Here is a 20,767-nt window from a genome sequence, read left to right as displayed (position 1 = left end):
TGGTTTAATTCCCATTGACAAGTGGTTTTGGTTTGAAGCCTGGGTCAGCGTTGGTAGTAGTTTGTGAAGGGTCAAAATCTTAACCAGCATCAATATTTCATCCGCATTTTCAAATCCCTACATGGTGCCACCCTGCCTATCGCTGTCATCTTCATCAGCCCTGCAATCCTGAGATTTCCTGCTCTTCTGACTCTGGCCTCCTGAGCATACACCATTTTAATTTCTCTGTTATCCCTGCCTTCAGGTTCTGGGTCCCAAACTCTGGAATTCACTCCCTACACCCTCTATTTCTCAGCTCCTTAAGAGGTTCCTTAAAATGAATCTGTCTGACCAAACCTTTGGTTATCTGACCTAATGTCTCCTCATTTGACTCTTTGCCTGATTTGGTCTGATTACTGTCCTTGAGGTGCTTTGTTATATTTTGCTGTATTGAAGGTGCCGTATGAATGCAAGTTGTAGGTATTGTATGGTTCTATTTTGCTATGTATCCAAGGATAGCAAAATCAAATCAAATATGTTTCTATGACATTTTCCTCAGTTATCTACACAAAGATGGGCCTGACTTAGAGTGCTGCGATGCATGGCCTGGAATCTTTCCCAGTTGTACCATCTTCCATTGGTGGGTGTTGGAAGGATTTTGCAGGTTGATACTCAACCTGTCTGGTTATGTTATGAATACACTTTCCTTGGCCATCAAGTACTGCAGTGGGACTCGAGTCCAGAGACTTTGACTTTTAGGCAATGACACTACTCATTGCGTTAGAAGACCTCCACAGCTGCTGTACAGAAGCCTGCCTCTTGGTCAACCTTCACTGGAGAGGGAGCACCTTATCCCAATCAGGTAACATAGCTGGGGCAGGAGGAACTGGAAATCTGGCAGCGCTCTAAGTCAGGCCCATCTTTGTGTAGATAACTGAGGAAAATGTCATAGAAACATATTTGATTTTATTTTGCTATCCTTGGATACATAGCAAAATAGAACCATACAATATCTACAACTTGCAGTATTCTGTGCATTACCACATCACTGGATGGGGGAATGAGACTGGCACTTAAAGCATGCACTGGTGGTGGAATTCATCAATGGAGGTGAACATTGGAGGGATGTGCATCACTGGGAATGCAGATTTGGGGCCTGTCCCTCCCCGGCGGGGCGAGTGATGGGGCGTGGGGTTGCGGTTGGTGGGGTTACCCCAGCTCCCTTCACTGTCGTTGGGTGAAAATCCTGGTACTCCCTCCCTAACAGTATTGTGGTGTATCTACATGGGGAATGTAGCGTTTCAAGAAGTTGGCTCACCTTCACCTTCTCGAGGGCAATTGGGGATGGGAAATAAATGCTGGCCTAGCCAGTGATGCTGCATTGAGTGAATCAAATAAAGATTTCAGTTTCAACCTTTTCACCCCTTGTTCTTGTGAATAGATTAAAGGTGTTTTTTAGAGTTTGATTATGGAACAAGAAAGTCTTGCCTTTAATTTGCGTTTATTTTTAGACATGCTATAAATGGAGCTTTTGACTTTGAGTACAATTAGTTTGTGTGAATATGTTCTCTTAACTGCTACCATAGAGTTTACTGTCTGTAAATTGCTGACTGTTTCAGTTTGTCATACAAAATGCAAGACTCAATCACTCACTCACCACCTCCCCCACAGACCATAACCAGAGAACAGTCACACCCAGAGTGTCCAGGGGCTGAGGTAGATTGTTGGTGACTGCTTTTTGAGAATATTACTGTTTTGAAGAGAGTCTGTTTGAGATTTGGCTCTTGGGTTCAGTTGGGGGAATCCAGCAAGGGACAAGACAACATGGCTCCATGTTGTGTCTGTCCTGGTCTCAGTGCCAGCTCGAACGCAATGTGGAGTGGTTCCACTTCCCTGCAGAAGTTCAAAACCCTGAGTCCTTTTTTGTGGCTGCCAACACTACCACTTGCTTGGCAATAGGTGGCACTGCTTCATTGGCAGGGGGACAAGTGAAACCTAGCAACGTGAAAGCAAAGAAAGACTTGCATTTATAAAGCGCCATTCACAACCTCAGCATGTCCCAAAGCAACCAGTGAAGGACTTTTTGAAGAGGAATCTCATGTTACACAGGAAATGCCGGTTTGATACTGGTCTTTGAAAGAGGTTCAAAATCATGTTTTGTAAGAGTTCAAGAAAGTTTCAGTGAGTCAAATCCCAGTAGATCACCCACTTATTCAAGTTAAGCGGAGCTTCGTAATAGTTGATGAGGCCCCATTTCCAGGAATGCATCGCGATGTAACCTGAAATACTTACAAACATGATCTGTCAAAAGCAACAGATTCAGATGCCAAATGAGAACAATGAGCGCTTGGGCTGCTTTGAACCATGTTAGCAGAGTTTCTTCAACATTGGGGTAGGCAGACATTCTCATCTTCTTGTTGCAGAGAATGTCTTCTTGTGGAATTGTTGTAAGATGTTCACCTTGTGTTTCACGATGGCGAACAATCTTGATAGTAACATCTCCCATTCCTTTGAGATGTCCACTTCACCCCAGGTTTTCCACTCTGTGTCAACCTCACCACCTTGCCGATCAACAACAGTCAACTTCCTCAAGTTAACACTATAGGCTTTCCACATCCACAAATTAATTAATGATTGAAGTGATGTTAGATGAATTTCAAAGCAGGTAAGTGGGAAATCATCCATTCTGGAGGGAAAAAGACAGACCTGAATATTGTTAAAATAGTGAAAAACTATAGGAATGGAGGAGCATGGTAGCACAGTGGTCAGTACTGCTACCTCACAGCGTCAGGGACTCGGATTCAATTCCCGGCTTGGGTCACTGTCTGTGGAATCTGCACTTTCTCCCCATGTTGATGTTGGTTTCTTCTGGGTGCTCCAGTTTTCTCCCACAGTCTGAAAGACGTGCTGGTTAGGTGCATTGGCAATGCTAAATTCTCCCTCAGTGTACCTGAACAGGCGCTGGAGTGTGGCGACCAGGGTATTTTCACAGTAACTTCATTGCAGTGTTAATATAAGTTTACTTGTAACTAATAAATAAACTTCAACTTGGGCAAGTTTGGGTAGTCCAAAGTAATCAGTTGAAAATTTTGGCCTATCAAAACCATCGTTCTATAAGGTTTGCTGCACTGCTAGGAGGAATAATTGACAACTTTGACATAATCGGAATTTGTCATCAAGAGTTTGACTCATTGCGATGAATGAGAGACTTTTCAGTGGCAGTAAATTGGTAATCAGAGCATAAATTTACCAAAAGAAGCTGAGACAGCAGCGAGTTGTTGTGCTCAGGTAATGCGCTGCCTGAAAGTACAGTGGAAGTAGCTCCAATAATATAGCGCCCTAAACAGAATTGCAGAAATACTTGAGCTGATGTCACAGAGCTGTGGCGAAAATGCAAGGGAGTGCAACTAATCAGATTGCTCTACCAAAAAGCTAGCACAGGCACAGTGGGCTGAGTGGCCTCCTATTAATTCTATGAATCCGGCAATAGAGTTTGTGCAGCAAGTGGTTAAGGTCTGGAATGAACAGCTAGTGAGCTTGGTGGTGGGGGCAGGGTGAGTCGCAGCATTCAGGAGTTAGACTTTTACCTGTAAAGGCAGAGTGGGCAGGGATTGGGGGAGAACGAGGTAAAATGGCAGTAGGGGAGTTGCTCATTTGGAGAGCTGGCACAGAGACAATGGGCCGAATTGCTTTTTTCTGTGCTGTAAGAATTCTGCAATCAGATGATCTGAATTTAGGTGATTGCGAGGTGGACGCTGACAGGGGTCTCTTGGTGAAGATTGTATATATTTATATAGCGCGTTTCCCAACTGTAGGCTATTCCAAAGTGATCGAAAGACATCAAGACTTCTTAGATTCCACTATGATTGCACATCCATCATGTCAGCCTGAGAAGGCAGACACGGACTTGATTTAACATTGTACCAGAAAGACAGCACCTCAGGCAGTGTAGCATCTCCATCAGTACTGCACTGGAGTGTCTGCCTAGATTATGTGCTCAAATCGCAGAAGTGGGGCTTGGTTCTTGACTGTAAAGGGAGTGGACTATAATCATCGGGTCACAGCTCCCAGAGAAGGTGAGGGGAGTGGTCTACTTCCAGCTCCGAACTGATGACCTGCCATCCCCTCTGGCAAGAGGCCATGTGAAGTGCAGGAAGTGTGATGATCCTTTTACAGTACGGCCTTTAAGATGTGTGATGTGCAGAGCCTCGCAGTGCAGCTGAATCAGTCTCATTTACATTGTAGATCGCACACACTGAAGTGTAACTTGGGCAGAGGAGTCTTGGAAACTGCATGGATGAAAGGGGTGGGAAAGGTATTAGCGTGGAGAAAGTGGAAATGAGTGGGGAGGTAGTGCCATTGTACTAATGTCATTGGGCTAGAAATGATGTGAAAGGAGCAGCGCTCCGAAAGCTAGTGGCGTTTGCTACCAAATAAACCTGTTGGACTTTAACCTGGTGTTGTTAGACTCCTTATTGGGCTAGTAATCCAGAGGCCTCCGCTAACTCCAAGGGGACCCGGGTTTGAATTCCACCATAGCAGATGATGGAATTTGAAATCAATCAATTAATGAATTGAAAAACAGAAAATGTTGGAAAATATCAGCAGGTCTGACCACCTGTGGAGAGAAAACAGAGTTAACCTTTTGAGTCGAGATGACTGGATGAAGAAAAATGATTGTTCCGCATTTGTGGCGATTTTAAAGTCACTATTATTCTTGTATTGTGTTGTCCTCTGCCTTTGAATTATTCACTGGGTTGACTGGGGGCCAACACTTCAGGGGCGGCACGGTAGCACAGTGGTTAGCACTGCTGCTTCACAGCTCCAGGGTCCTGGGTTCGATTCCCGGCTCAGGTCACTGTCTGTGTGGAGTTTGCACATTCTCCTCGTGTCTGCGTGGGTTTCCTCCGGGTGCTCCGGTTTCCTCCCACAGTCCAAAGATGTGCGGGTTAGGTTGATTGGCCAGGTTAAAAATTGTCCCTTGGAGTCCTGGGATGCGTAGGTTAGAGGGATTAGCGGGTAAATTAGCGGGTAAAAAAAAAAAGGGATTAGCGGGTAGGGCCTGGGTGGGATTGTGGTCGGTGCAGACTCGATGGGCCGAATGGCCTCCTTCTGCACTGTAGGGTTTCTATGATTCTATGAAAATTGACTCCAGTCAAGCATATCTTCAAATGAATGTGGATCCAGATTTACAACAATACCTGATGAATACTTGATGTTCTTCCTGACTCTGCGTGGGTTTCCTCCAGGTGCTCTGGTTTCCTCCCACAGTCCAAAGATGTGTAGATGCCATGCTAAATTGACCCTAGTCTCGGGGGGGGGGGGGGGTATGGGGTTACGGGAGTAGGGCCTGGGTGGGATTGTGATCAGTACAGACTTGATGGACCAATGGCCTCCTTCTGTACTATAGGGATTCTATGATCTCAGAATATCTCTGCAATCCAGATGATGCACTCCAGAAGATTATGAATTGAGAATCTGGGAAGACAAAAGTGACTTTTTCCGATCCTTGATTGACTATCTGGGTCAAGGCACAGACGCAAAGGAGCTGCACAAATCATTTTCGAAAGTCAAAGTCATTACTGAGGCACCTGTACCTCATAAATGTTGTTCAAATTCAATCGTTTTTGGGCTTATTAAGTTATTACAGAAAGTTTGTCTATAATCAAGCTACTATTCTTAAACCTTTACACAACTTCTAGTGACAAAACAGGAAATGGAAGTGGGTGGATCAGTGCAAGAAAGCCTTCGTACAAACTGTGGAGGCACTACTAAAGTCAGAGGTCCTAACACTTTTTCCTGAATTTTACCGGCATGCCTGCCCCAATTCTGGGGGCGGGTAAGGCTCGGAGAACGGCATTCTTTGTTGGCCTCGGGTGGATGTGCGGGTAAAATTCCACCCTTTGATCTGAATTTACTCTTGCAACTCATATGATGCATCGCCTTAAGGTTGGGGGCAATGGTTTCCCACATAATGCCCACAGGTGAAGAGAAGCCGATACTTTTATTCAAGGACATTGGAAAAGCTTACAGGAGTACCTTTTAAGACTAAGTTGTTAGAAAAGGTAACATGTAAGACAAAGAACATTTAAGCTTAAGACATGGCAGGTGAGGTCAGCTGAGTGGAATGTGTGATCTGTCATATGTGGGAAGTCATGGACCCCATTGGCATCCCACATGACTGCATGTACAGGAAGTGCTAGCAGCTGCAGAAACTTGAGCTCCGGACTTCGGTGATTCGGTCACATTGCAGCTCAAGAGACTGGAGGAAAGCAGGGTGAGCACCAGGTAGTGCAAGAGTAGCAGGCAGGGATTGCAAGATTGTCCTGGAGTTCTGCTCCCAAATTGCTTTAACATTTTTGATGCTGGTGAGAACACTGGTTCCTCCAAGGGAGTGCAATCAAAGCCGAGCTTCTGGCACCACAAGTGCCTGACTGAAGAGGAGGGGAGGAAGGAAGGAGGAGCGAGAGTGATAGGGGATTCATTAGTTGGAGGAATAGACAGATGTTTTTGCAGCTGCTGACGTGACTCCAGGATGATGTGTTGTCTCCCTGGCCTAGAGTCAGGGATGTCATGGCTGCAGGGTAAAGGTGGGGAGGGTGATAAATCAGAGGTCGTGGTACATGTTGGTGCCAACACTTTAGCTAGAATAAAAGATGAGGTCTTGCATCAAGAATTCAGGGAGTTAAGCAGCAGATTAAAAAGCAGGACCTCAAAGGTTGTAATCTCCTGGATTACTCCCAGTGTCACGTGCTTGCGAGTACAGAAGTAGGAGAATATTGCAGATGAATGCGTGGCTCGGGTTGTTGAAGGAGGAACAGTTTTAGATTCCTGCATCATGGCTGTTTCTGGGGAAGGTGGGACATGTACAAACGGGACAGTCTGCATCCGAACCACAATAGACCCTTGTGGGTGGGTTTGCTAGTGCTGTTGGGAGGAGTTTAAACTAGTTCGGCAGGGGGAGGGAACACAGAGCGTTAGTACAATTGGGACACAGCACTGTATAATATGGAATCAAGACAGAGGGAGTTCAGCAATGTTGAGTTCCAAGAGAGTAAGGTGGTGTTCGATGGCCTTGACTTTAGTCCTATCCATAATGTTCCTACATTAATCAGTTAAGGGTATGGATTGACACGTGAAATTGTGATATGTAGTTAAGGGAGGGGAAGGACTGGCAACTCAACATTCCAGAGTATAGGATCTTCAGGCGAGAGAAGGGAGGGTGTTAGAGCGAAGGTGCTGTCATAAAGGAGTCAGTTACTGCTATAAGGAGGGACGATATCTTGGAAGGATCTCCAGATGAAGCTTTGATTTGATTTATTGTCACATATATTAGCATACAGTGAAAAGTATTGTTTCTTGCGTACTATACAGACAAAGCATACCATTCATAGAGAAGGAAAGGAGAGAGTGCAGAATGTAGTGTTACAGTCATAGCTAGGGTGTAGAGAACAATGAACTTAATGCGAGGTAGGTCCATTCAAAAGTCTGATGGCAGCAGGGAAGAAGCTGTTCTCGAATCAGTTGGTATATGATCTGACTTTTGTATCTTTTTCCCGATGGAAGAAAGTGGAAGAGAGCATGTCCGGGGTGCGTGGGGTCCTTAAATATGCTGGCTGCTTTGGCAAGGCAGCAGGAAGACAGAGTCAATGGATGGGAGGCTGGTTTGATTGATGGACAGGGCTTTGTTCATGACCCTTTGTAGTTTCTTGCAGTCTTGGGCAGAGCAGGAGCCATACCAAGTTGTGATACAAACAGAAAACATGCTTTCTATGGTGCATCTGCAGAAGTTGGTGAGAGTTGTAGCGGACATGCCAAATTTCTGTAGTCTCCTGAGAAAGTAGAGGCACAAGTAGAAGCTTTGTGGTAGAGCTAAGGAATAAAAAGGGCAATCACGTTGCTAGGCCCAAAAGAGTCTGCACGCAAGAGGGAAACAGATGTAAGACAATTCACTGAGGTGTGTAACAATAATAATAGGATATTTTTTCTAGAGGATTTCAACTTCCTCCAACATTGGAATATTGTAAAGGGTTTTGAGGGAGCAGATTTCTTGAAATGTATTCAGGAGAGCTTTTTATGTCAATATGTAGAAGGTCCAACAAGGGACACTTCACTGCTGGATCTAGGGCGACACGGTAGCACAGTGGTTAGCACTGCTGCTTCACAGGTCCAGGATCCTGGGTTCGATTCCCAGCTTGGGTCACTGTCTGTGTGGAGTTTGCACATTCTCCTCGTGTCTGCGTGGGTTTCCTCCGGGTGCTCCGGTTTCTACCCACAGTCCAAAGATGTGCGGGTTAGGTTGATCGGCCAGGTTAAAAATTGCCCCTTAGAGTCTTGAGATGTGTAGGTTAGAGGGATTAGCGGGTAAATATGTGGGGATAGGGCCTGGGTGGGATTGTGGTCAGTGCAGACTCGATGGGCCGAATGGCCTCCTTCTGCACTGTAGGGTTTCTATGATTTCTAATTCTGAGGAACAAAGCTGGACAGGCATTTGAGGTGGCAGTGAGGGAGCATTTTAGCAATAGTGACCACAACACAGTACAATTTAAGTTTGTGTGGAAAAGGAAAAAGATGGTCAGCAAAAATTGATTTTGGATTGAGGGAAGGTAGATTTTATTAAGGCAGGATCTGGCCAAGTGGACTGGGAACAGCGTCTTGTGGGAAATTTACAGCACAGCGATGGGAGGGTGGGGGCTGGGGTGTTCAGAAACGAAATGGAGAGAGCACAGGCCCAACATGTTCCCTTTAGGGTGAAATGTAGAAGCCACAAGTCCAGAAAACCCTGGATGTCTAGGAATGTTCAGCACTGGAGAGAGGAAGGTTCATTGTCTGAACCTGTGGTTCCCAACCTTTTCAGTAACATGGCACTCAATCCCACAGCACACCCACTTTTCTTCAGCTGAATCGATTGCTCATAAATGTCACATTTACTTACCTTCACTATGGCTAGGGTCTTACTCGAGAGGTTTGCAGCATGCAGTTGAAATTCAATGAATCAGAGCAAAACGCAAAGTTGAGTTTACTAGAGGTGTTTCTATGAACGTTGTCAGTGGCAGACACAGCTATCAAGCCACATAGTCTCCTATTCCAACTTCTCAAAACGCTACAAGAAACTTGGGACTGTGGGTGTAGGAGCAGCGCTCTGAAAGCTGGTGGCTTGTGCTACCAAATAAACCTGTTGGACTTTAACCTGGTGTTGTGAGACTTCTTCCTGTGAGTGTACACAGAGCCTTCTAATTTGGGGAGAAGTTCATGAGGGCCACCTGTAAATCTTGCTCCACTGAGAAGTGCTCCCTCCTAATGTTTCTTTGCGTATGTTAGTGTTGAAAATGTTAGCTTGCAGAGGTATGTTGTCAGATATGGCAAGAGTACAGCAATAGCATAGTCAGAGATCGTCAGATAATCATGTGTGGCAGTCAGCCAAAACACACATTGTGCGATTCATCCATAGCTCTGAGTATTCCTCTTTCTGTTTCAATGTCAGCTTTTGTGATGAACCACATATGTAGCCAGTAGTCTTCCACATCTGTAAAGGGGAAGAAGCATTTGAACTTTTCTTGTAGCGTTTTGAGAAGTTGGAATAGGAGACTATGTGGCTTGATAGCTGTGTCTGCCACTGACAACGTTCATAGAAACACCTCTAGTGAGCCCCCAGCAGTGTCTCCTGCCAAAAGGTCCAGTTTTGACCTGAAACCTTGAAGTTCATTTATGGTGATCAGGATCATCTCGTTGTTCCCTGTACTTCAGTATTTGGCTCATTCAGACAGCTGAAAATGTCTGCAAGATATACAAGCTTGACCCACCAGTAATTATCAGATAGTAACTCTTTATAGGGCAGTTCATGTTCTCTCCAAAGCTCTTGAACATGCGAGAGAACTTTCCCCCACAATAACCATCGTACCTCGATATTTAACAGTAAACGCTGATGCTCGGCCCCACCTCTGCACACTAAATAGTGAACAAACATTATTTCAACGGCCGTGATTTTATGTAACACTCAATTTTCACGGCTTGCTCTAATACTGGGACAACACAGTGTCGAAGCTAGAACTGCCCAGACATGGGCTCCCTGAGCTCTATATGTGGGCGTGTATGTCAAAGGCTGGGTTGAACAGAACCTGCGGCTGCAGCTCCCAATGCCAGTAAGGAAAGGATTCATTCACAACCTCGAACACCGCATGCCCTTTCTAAAGTCGGGACTCCCCAAAAGCAAAAATGGTCTTCTGTTAAGTCAACTTCAGTTCACAAAATCAAAATGTTTTGTGTTGATGAATCTGAGCCCCTTCTTTGCTGTGATTGAACTTCCAATATTTCGACTTCAGTTTTCAGTAGAACTGGATCTTTCATTTCCGAAGAGAAGAAATGCACCATTTTACCCATCGGTACATTTGTGACTTGCAGCCTGTGTGTGACGACACTTCATACTCTTAACCAAGAGGAGCTCGGAGTGATGGAAGAAATTCCACATGCATAGGACAGACTGGATAAGCTCTTTGAGATTGCTGGAGGCAGAGCCAGCCAGAAACTCCAGGTCTCTGTTTATAGCCACGTACCTGACCTCCTCCTTTAAACCTGTGCAGCATTGTATGTAATTGATTATACTTCTTTAAAAAAACTTAGTAAAGAAAAATATTGAAAATGAAGTACATGGGGTCAAAATTTACATCGATTCATAAAAAGTAATAGTAAAAGAAACTGACAGTTAAATAACTATACTTGAGGATTACAGCTTCCCACATTCTCATGGGAGGAATTTCTATCACCCTAACTATTCTATTGTATAACAGATGTAAATCATCCCACTGTGGGGTTAGATATTTCATGCATTGCTTTGGTCATGTGTCAGATTAAATTCAGATGTTAGGGTTTCAGATCAGAGGTTTGGGGGTGGAGGGGATGGGGGTGCTTAAGACTGTAACTGAGAAGTGACCAGAGAATTGCCGGGAATTCCAGTCCAAGAATAGGGAAATAGTGGGATTGTTTGGCCTTTCTGAATAAATTTACCTTCAAGACAAATACTGTAACTACTTTACTGCTGGGAGAAACTGAGGAGTTACTTTCCAGCTAGTGACTCAATCTGAATCAAGCCTAAATTAAAGTTAACTCTGAAAAATCTGATTTCACAATCTAGGCAGTGCAGCCTTTGAAACTCACACTGTTAAAGAATTGCTGTTTTTTCTCTCATTTGTTACTGTTTGTCTTTTCACTTGCCTCATCAAATTAAATAATCTTGCAATGAATGGTAATGAGTCTGCCATTGGTAATGTTGAGAAATCAACAGACTATGAAATGGGACCAATTTTATTATCCAACTCTTGGAGGACGTGTAGATGGTTTCACTTGGTGTCATTGGCTGTTGCTTGTTTTGGATTTTTAAAAAAGTTATTTAGTTGAGATTAGCATGTTGGAGAACTGGAAATTAGAAAACTCGAAGTTTTAACACCAGTAAAGGACATGTTTACCTAGTCCAGCAAATTGTCCTTTCTGTCAACAGCTTGAACTCTCTGCCCACTGACCCTTTTGGGATGGTAATATATTCAAGAGGTTGTAATCCATTTCATGGTGATAGACCCTTTAAGAGTCACATGAACAGGAAACCACTCGGAGACCAGGTTGGGAGTTAATCCTGTAAGCAGATGTTTCTGTTCCAGAACTACCTTGGGAGCAGGCTGCAAGCCGCTGTATGGCCTTTACCTGTAAATATGTGATGCTCTTTTCCGCTTAACCGGTGAAAAATAATTACTACATTGGCAACAAGGGTGAAAGCGAGCCTCAAACTATGAGTATATAGTTTCCATTGAAGTTGAGACAGAGTAATTATAAAAATGCCCCTATTTGGACAGATAGATCCATTTGATGCCTCTGGGGAGGACTGGACACAATACATAGTGTTTGGGCTATTACACTCTCTCCTCCTCTATTCCGTTGGCCTGAAGTATGTGTGGGACCCGGGCTTACAGTTTGATTTGCAGTCTCTCAACCTCAAGCCTGCCTGATTGCCTGATTCCAAGTCATTCAGTGAGATTGTTGAACTGGTAAAGTCACATTTTCATCCAAAACCATCAGTCATATTGCAGAGATTTAAGTTTATTTCAAGAGGGAGAACACCGGGGAATCTACTACAACATGTATCACTAAGTTGAAGCAAATCTTGGAGCACTGTGAATTTGGAGCTACTTTGAATGGTATGCTGCGGGACAGATTAATCTGCGGGGTGAATAATGAAGCTATTTAATGAAGGTTGCTAGCAGAAGCAGATATAAATTTTAAACGAGCATTGGCAATGGGGAGCACTGAAAAGGGTCCACGAGTTGCAAAGCATGCAAAATGGTGTCACTCACCAGTTAGGTTAGGAACCTGCAGTCAGCAGTGGTGTCAAAAACGAAAATGTAATAGTAAAATGGGAAGCGAATTTAGCCACAAAGAAAGCGAGAAGATAGAGGAAATCAATCGGCCAAGGTTGAAGCAGAATATTCCTGTTGTTGTAATCACTCCGCTGAACTCTGCAGGAATAAAGTGAATGAATGTTGTTTTTCTGTCACCAGGAAAGGCCATTTAAGGTATCGGTGCAAAAGCCAGTCAAGCTTACCCAGCAGCCAATTAAGTAGAGCGCCATAAGTCTCTAATGTGGAAGAAGCTAGCACCAACTACTTAGATGTTCACTCCCTGTTTAATATGAAAGTGGGCAAGATAGCCCCTTATTGTAACCTTCCCGGTGAATGGAAAGCCTCTTAAGATGGAAGTAGACACTGGGCGGCAAGGTAGCACAGTGGTTAGCACTGCTGCTTCACAGCTCCAGGGACCTGGGTTCGATTCCTGGCTCGGGTCACTGTCTGTGTGGAGTTTGCATATTCTCCCTGTGTCTGCGCGGGTTTCCTCCGGGTGCTCCGGTTTCCTCCCACAGTCCAAAGATGTGCGGGTTAGGTTGATTGACCATTCTAAGTTGCCCCTTAGTGTCCCGGGATGCATAGGTTAGAGGGATTAGTGAGTAAAATATGTAGGGATATGGGGGTAGGGTCTGGGTGGGATTGCGGTTGGTGCAGACCTGATGGGCCGAATGGCCTCTTTCTGCACTGTAGGATTCTATGATTTCTATGATCTGCCAACTGTCAACATGTGTTTCAGTACTTGAGAGAATTTAAAGAGTGCTGCAGCAAACTTAACCTACACAGGAGAAGCTATAAAAATAATGGGCATGACAACAGTAAACTAAGCTGTGGGCAACAGCCTGCCCAGCTCCAAGTAATAGTGTCGGGCAAAGGACAAAGCCTTCTGGGCTGCGACTGGCTTAAGGAAAGCAAATTACATTGGACCAAGATTTTCCAAGTGTGGGAAGGAGGACTGTTCTAACTGAAGAAGAAATATGGCAGTATCTTCAGTGATGAGATAGGCAAGATAAAAGGCCTGCAGGTCAAGATCTATGTGAATCCAGAGGCGATCCCTTAATTTTTTAGAGCAAGACCTGTCGCATATGCTTTATAAGAAAAGGTGGATATTGAATTAAAGAGATTGGAAAAACTGGGCATTATCCAACCAGTTCAGTTCACCGAATGGGCAACATCCATAGTCCCCATGTTGAAACCAGATAAGAGTGTTCACATTTGAGGGGACTACAAGTCACTAATGTCATTGGCCATTTGTGCAGGCAAATGGACAGTCTATGTTAGCAGTCTGTAGTGTTAACATCCTTTTGATAAAGCTATTCGAGACCTGTCGCCTGTCTTTTAAAACCACCACACAAGAATTCTGGTTTGGACACTTTGGTATCCGCCAAAGAAATGTGTCCAAAATAATGAACATCTGCAGCATGTCGCATCACCTTGCTGCTTAAATTTACACACCACAGGAGAATGAATTTTGTCTCTCATTGACAAAACAGAGGAAGTTGGGATCCAATTGCGAATCATTGGGGCTGATTGAACCTTGAGAATGACATCCATTCTAATCATCAAGATACCAAGAGAGAGACTTGAGCACAGTAGGCAGGGCAGTGAATTGATGTAAATTGGTCTCTAGTCTGAGTCCTGTGTAATGATTGACTGGTGCAACAAGTTGGTATTATTGTGTTAGGTAGTGGAAGGGGCAGGACAGAGAGAAAGAGATTTTAAAGGACTTAAATTCCCTTGAATCTTGAAATGTTCAATTAATGTGGGCAAAATGTGTTAACTATGGTGGAGATCAGAAAGGTCTCTGTGATGTTGGGTGCAAAGGCCTCAGTTACAGCTGGCTCCATGGTGAGCCATCTCATCCAGAGAGCTCAGGTGATGCAGGTCTGCCTGTTCCTGTCTAGTTCTCTGCTGTTCATCTTGCTGGAGCGAGGGAAGAAGATCACTGGTTGTGTAGCACTGTGTTTGGGTGATGTGTCTGTCACAACTGGATAACTGGAGGTAAGTGGGGGCAGTGAGAGGTGGGTTTGAGGTTGGCAGCATTGGAAGGTATGTGGGGATGAGATGAAGAATCTGAGCCCTGACTGCTTGAGTGATGGGGTGCATTGTGCAGGGTGAGATGTTTGAAATTTGCTGGATGGGAGATGTTCTATGAAGATATATTCATTAACCTCGAACACCCATGTGAGGTGGTTGAATTTCTTATTGCGCTGGTGCCAGAATCTGGGAGTTGACCTCTTGAGTTTCTCCCATTTCCTTCTCGGGATATTCCTTGAGGGCCTCCTGGTAGAAATATGGATTTTTAGGTGGGCGAGTGTCAGGCTGGGCCATTTTCAAGAAGGTTGGGGTCAGAGGATCAATGCTTATTGTCCACAATGGATGGTCAATGAAAAGCAACAAAGGGGCATATTAAAATTCCTCTCCTGCTTCGACTGGAACTCTCCTCCTGTGGACCTGAAACCTCTATTGGCTATCCAATGTTGGGAGGCTGCCAGCTGCCCTCAACTGGCCATTCCTTGGAAAATCATGTCCGATAGCTACTTTTGACACAGTACAGGGTTGGGACTCACATTTGATCCTGGCATCAGTGTCCCAATCCTATCCATGGACTCCGCTTTTTAACTTCCCTGTACCAAAGGCCACCAGTGTCACATTTGTGAATCTTGGAGCCTCCTCTATTCCACTTGGATGATACTTCTTGTGGTCAATTCCTGCGGAAACATCAGCAGCAGCCTCTTTCCCATCTGTGTAACTCCCCTGTAAGAGGACAGTTTCCCTCAACTGGCTGCTAGCCAGAACACATGCTAGCCATGCACCCTGCTGAGCCCTTTGCTGGGAGGATGGTAGTCAGCCAGTAATGATGGTCACATTTGGCTGAATGCTACAAACATTCAAACGAGGAGTCAGCCACGCACTTTCCCTGTGTAGGCTTATGTGGTAAACCACTGTTAAGCTTATTGCCTGTGTGTGTGTGTGACATGCCTGGGCATGCCCCTGCTGGAAAGGTGACTGCTCCCAACCCCCCTGCCTCAGTCGCCGGACCAGTTCATCAGCATGGGTGTGCTCCAAGTTTTTTGTGAAAAGAAGCCTATTTGTTCTTGCATACAAACTAGTCTTTGCTTGATAGTGCATCAATTTTATTTGCAAAAAGTTTTGGGATGGAGCAGATACTAAAACCTGATAGATTAGAATTGGATCCTCAAGCCATAGGAGTCTCCAACAGCTTCGATCACTGGCTGCGATGTTTCGAAACTTTCTTCACTGCCTCCGCCTCCGTCGTCCAGACCGAAACCGACAAGCTACACGTGCTCCACGCCCGGGTAAGCGATCAAGTATTCTCGATGATTAGAGACGCTGAAACTTACGAGGATGCGATCGAACTTTTAAAAGGCCAGTACAACAAAGACTAATGTAATCTACACCAGACATCTTCTGGCTACTCGCAGACAACAGCCAGGAGAATCGGGCGACCAATTCCTGCATGCGTTGCAAGCACTTGGCAGGGCCTGCAACTGCAAGGCCGTAACAGCCGCCCAAAACACTCAGAACTTAATCAGAGATGCCTATGTCACGGGTATCAGGTCAAACTATATCCGACAATGACTGCTGGAACAGGGTGGGCTGGATCTACAAAAGACTGTAACGCTTGCCGACTCGTTAGAGGTGGCCTTCCGTAATCTTGAGGCCTACACCCCCGACCACGGGGGTGCATCGTGGACGCCGCAGTCGCCACCACCCCTGTACTCGGGAGAGCCGCAGGCCTAGGCCTACGCCACGCCACATCCCACCAATGACCCGACCGCTGCGGCAGTCTCTGGAGGCCCGAAGTGCTACTTCTGCGGCCTGGGGAAGCACCCCCGACAACGCTGCCCGGCGAAGGATGCGATCTGCTCCGGGTGTGGAAAGAAGGGCCATTTACGCGAAGGTATGCAGGGCGAAGTTGACCTCCAAGCCCAGTAGCGCCGCATGCAACCCGCGGGGGCTGCCATCTTGGGCGCCGGTAGCCGCGTGTGAGCCGTGCAGGCCGCCATCTTGGAGGCCATCAGCCGCGTCGCAAAATCCAACGGTGGCTTCGGTTACGCTGGACCAATCCAGGCCTCACCAACTTGCCAGGTCCATGATGGACATAAAGGTAAACGGTCGCACTACAAACTGTTTATTTGACTGTGGGAGTACGGAGAGCTTTATTCGCCCTAACACAGTGAGTCGCTACGCCCTTTCAGTACTGCCAGTGAAGCAAACAATCTCCATGGCTTCAAAGTCCCACTCGATGGGTGTCCTCGGGTACTGCGTGGCGACCCTGACTGTACGGGGCACAGTGTACAAAACTTTCAGGCTCCTCGTGCTGCCACAACTCTGCGCTGCCGTACTCCTGGGGCTAGATTTCCTGAGTCACCTTGAGAGCGCCACCATGGAGTATAATGGGCCTTTTTCCCCGCTCTCTGTTTGCAATCACCAGTTCTTAGATCGCCCACCACGCACCACCTGCAGCCTCTTGACCCATAAAGTCGCCCCTCCCTCACTGTTTGAAAATCTCACCCCCGACTGCAAGCCCATCGCCAACAAGAGCAGATGGTACAGTGATGGAGACGGGGCTTTTATCAGGTCCAAAGTACAACGGCTCCTAGGGGAGGGGATCATCAAGGCCAGTACCAGCCCCTGGAGAGCCCAAGTAGTAGTTGTTAAGACTGGGGAGAAACATCGCATGATCATTGACTACAGTCAGACCATTAACCGCTACACGCAGCTGGACGCGTACCCCCTTCCCCGCATATCTGACATGGTTAATCAGATTGTGCAATATCGGGTGTTCTCCACCATCGACTTAAAATCTGCTTACCACCAGCTCCCTATCCGCCCGGTAGACCGCCAATATACTGCCTTCGAGGCGGATGGCCGCCTCTATCACTTCCTTGGGGTCCCCTTCGGCGTCACCAATGGGATCTCGGTTTTCCAGTGTGAGATGGACCGAATGGTAGACCAGAGCGGGCTGCAGGCCACCTTCCCGTACCTGGATAACGTCACCATCTGCGGCCATGATCAGCAGGACCACGACGCCAACCTCCACAAATTCCTCCACACCGCCACACACCTAAACCTGACCTATAATAAGGAGAAGTGCGTATTCTGCACACACTGCTTCGCCATCCTTGGTTGTGTTGTGGAAAACGGGGTCATCGGTCCCGATCCCGACCGCATGCGTCCCTTCCTGGAACTTCCCCTCCCCACCAGCCTCAAAGCACTGAGGAGATGCCTGGGCTGCTTCTCGTATTACGCCCAGTGGGTCCCCAATTATGCGGATAAAGCCCGTGCGCTCTTCAAATCCACCTCTTTTCCTCTGACGGCAGAGGCCTGCCTGGCCTTCGACCGCATCAAAGCGGACATCGCGAAGGCCATGATGCACGCTGTAGACGAATCCATCCCGTTCCAGGTGGAGAGCAATGCGTCTGACTTTGCCCTAGCCGCCACCCTTAACCAGGCGGGCAGACCCGTGGCCGCCTTCTCACGAACCCTCCAAGGCCCTGAAATTCGACACTGCTCTGTCGAGAAGGAGGCCCAAGCCATAGTGGAGGCTGTACGGCACTGGCGCCACTACTTAGCTGGTAAACGATTCACCCTACTCGCGGACCAACGGTCAGTTGCATTCATGTTTAACAACACGCAGCGGGGCAAGATCAAAAATGATAAAATATTTAAGTGGAGAATCAAGCTTTCCACCTACAATTACAACATCTTATACCGGCCCGGGAAGCTCAATGAGCCCCCAGACGCCCTGTCCCGGGGAATATGTGCCAGCGCACAAATAGACCAATTGCAGACTCTCCACAACAACCTCTGCCACCTGGGGGTCACCAGGTTTTTTCACTTTATTAAAGCCCATAACCTGCCCTACTCCATTGAGGAAGTCAGGTCTAGAACCAGACACTGCCAGGTCTGCGCAGAGTGCAAGCCGCACTTCTATCGGCCAGACAGAGTACACCTCATAAAGGCCACCCGCCCTTTCGAACGCCTAAGCGTCAACTTCAAAGGTCCCCTCCCCTCTTCTGACCGCAACATATACTTCCTCAACGTCATTGATGAATATTCACGTTTCTCCTTCACTATTCCCTGCCTGGATATGACCTCGGCCACGGTCATCAGTGCCCTGCACAGCCTCTTCACCCTGTTCAGTTTCCCTAGCTATATCCATAGCGACTGGGGATCCTCCTTTGAGTGATGAGCTGCGACAGTACCTGCTCTCCAAAGGCATAGCCTCGAGTAGGACCACCAGCTACAACCCCAGGGGGAACGGACAGGTAGAGAAGGAGAACGCGACAGTCTGGAAGGCCGTTTTACTAGCTCTGAGGTCTAAAGGTCTTCCAGTCACCCGCTGGCAAGAGGTCCTCCCTGATGCACTACACTCGATTAGATCACTCCATTGCACAGCTACCAATGCTACCCCTCACGAAAGGATGTTTGTTTTCCCCAGGAAGTCCCCCTCGGGGACCTCACTACCGTCGTGGCTGACGTCCCCAGACCCTGTCCTGCTCCGGAAGCACGTGAGGACCCATAAGTCAGACCCCCTGGTCAAAAGGGTCCAGCTCCTCCACGCCAATGCGCCTATGTGGCATACCCCAACGGGCGGGAGGACACGATCTCCAATTGAGACCTGGCACCTGCAGGTGCCCCAGGGACCACGATGACCCACAACCCCACACCCCCAACCCCCGTATACAGCATGCCTGAGCCCCAGGAGCCGCCACCACGCACCCGACAATCGGAAGGGACTACAGACGCCTGAACCAACATCGCGGCCACCGGAACCGACATCACAACCGGCACTACGGCGGTCACAGCGGCAGATCAAGCCCCCAGAGAGACTGAATTTGTAATTCTGTAAATATCGTTCCACCCACCTCACCCCCGCTGGACTCTTTTTTTAAAAGCAGGGGGTGAATGTGGTAAACCACTGTTAAGCTTATTGCCTGTGTGTGTGTGTGTGACATGCCTGGGCATGCCCCTGCCGGCCCTGCCTGAGACTCCTCCCCTCTACCCCCCTGGCCCAGGTATAAAGGTGACTGCTCCCAACCCCCCTGCCTCAGTCGCCGGACCAGTTCATCAGCATGGGTGTGCTCCAAGTCTTTTGTGAATAAAAGCCTATTTGTTCTTGCATACAAACTAGTCTTTGCTTGATAGTGCATCAGCTTATTACAAAATGTCACCCCCCCCACCCCCAATGCTGCAAACAAGAACAAACTAATTTTATAGCCCTTTGCAATTGTGTAATTATTTGGTAATGGTGTCGAAGCTCACAACGAGGTAACTCAGAAAAAACTGGAAGTTTCTCAATCCGATCAATGCCTGACTGCTATCAGAATGATGGCCAACATTCAATCAGGGTTTAAAAAAACAAGCACATGATCTGTGCTGTAACTTTGGGAATCCCAGCATGAGACTGTGAAGACGTAAATTCGGAATTCAGTGCGAGCTTTTGGATTCTGTCTGGGATCTAGACTATCCGGAATTTCCATTCCGATGAGGTAAAAAACCACTGTGTCTTTTAATTGCAGAGGGAACCCGGTGAGCTTCAGTCTAGTCCTCAAAGGTAACTGCAGCAACCAAACATGAGGCCACGGCTTTAGTATTAAAGCTGTGTTTGAAAACCAAATGGCTGATGTCGCTGGAGAGTTTCCAGGAAACAGCAGGACATCCAAATCTGGGCTGCACTCGCTGAAAATACATGCCACATTGTCAATCTGCAGACGTGGAGGCAAGCAGTTGAGCCTGTGTGTGTGGGGGGGGCGGGGGGGGGGGGGGGGGGGGGAGAGAGAGAGATGGTCTCATTTTCAAATAAAAAAAGCTGCCAGCAAAAATAGTGGTGGCTGAGCTTTTTCAGCTAAGTGTACTAATAACTTAAAAAAGAGAACACCGGTAAATATTTGAAAGGGAAATGTTTGCAGGACTACAGGGAAAGAGCAGAGGAATGGAACCAATTGGAAAGCTCTTTCAAAGTGCTGGCACAGACACAACGGGAGGAATGGCCTCCTGCGTTTGATTCCACAGTTTTTCAAGAGTGATTCATTCGCCAGTTTTCTCCTCGCTTTTTCCAATAGTAGGATGCTTCTATTTAAGTGTGATCATGCTAAAAATGAGATGATTAACTGAGCTAGGACACTTCAGCTTTGTCAAAGAAACATTGTCAAATTGGAATAGATTAAGAGGGGCCCCGGCTCAGGCCTGTGAAGGGGGAATGCAGGACGGGTATTCGGAATGTTTCCTTTGGAACGTTTCTCCAGAGGGCCGTGATCAGCTTGAACAAGCTGCTTGGAAAGTTTGATGCCAGTTGCCAACTCAAAACAAATTGGCAGGACAGGTATCTTGAAAGGGTGAGATCAAAATGGTTGATTGGCATATTTTGCTAA

At 46.8% G+C, this 20,767-nt stretch overlaps 1 protein-coding gene across 2 annotated transcripts in view; it reads left to right on the top strand.

Moving 5' to 3' along the window:
- The window catches only part of il34 (interleukin 34), a 73,448-nt gene that overhangs the window by 10,766 nt on the left and 41,915 nt on the right, over positions 1-20,767 (top strand). The window lies entirely within an intron of this gene.

Source organism: Mustelus asterias, chromosome 4 (genome assembly GCF_964213995.1).
Source record: "Mustelus asterias chromosome 4, sMusAst1.hap1.1, whole genome shotgun sequence".
Taxonomy (NCBI): domain Eukaryota; kingdom Metazoa; phylum Chordata; class Chondrichthyes; order Carcharhiniformes; family Triakidae; genus Mustelus; species Mustelus asterias.
Note: the sequence above shows the minus strand (reverse complement) of the source record. Positions and strands in the feature narration are given on the sequence as shown.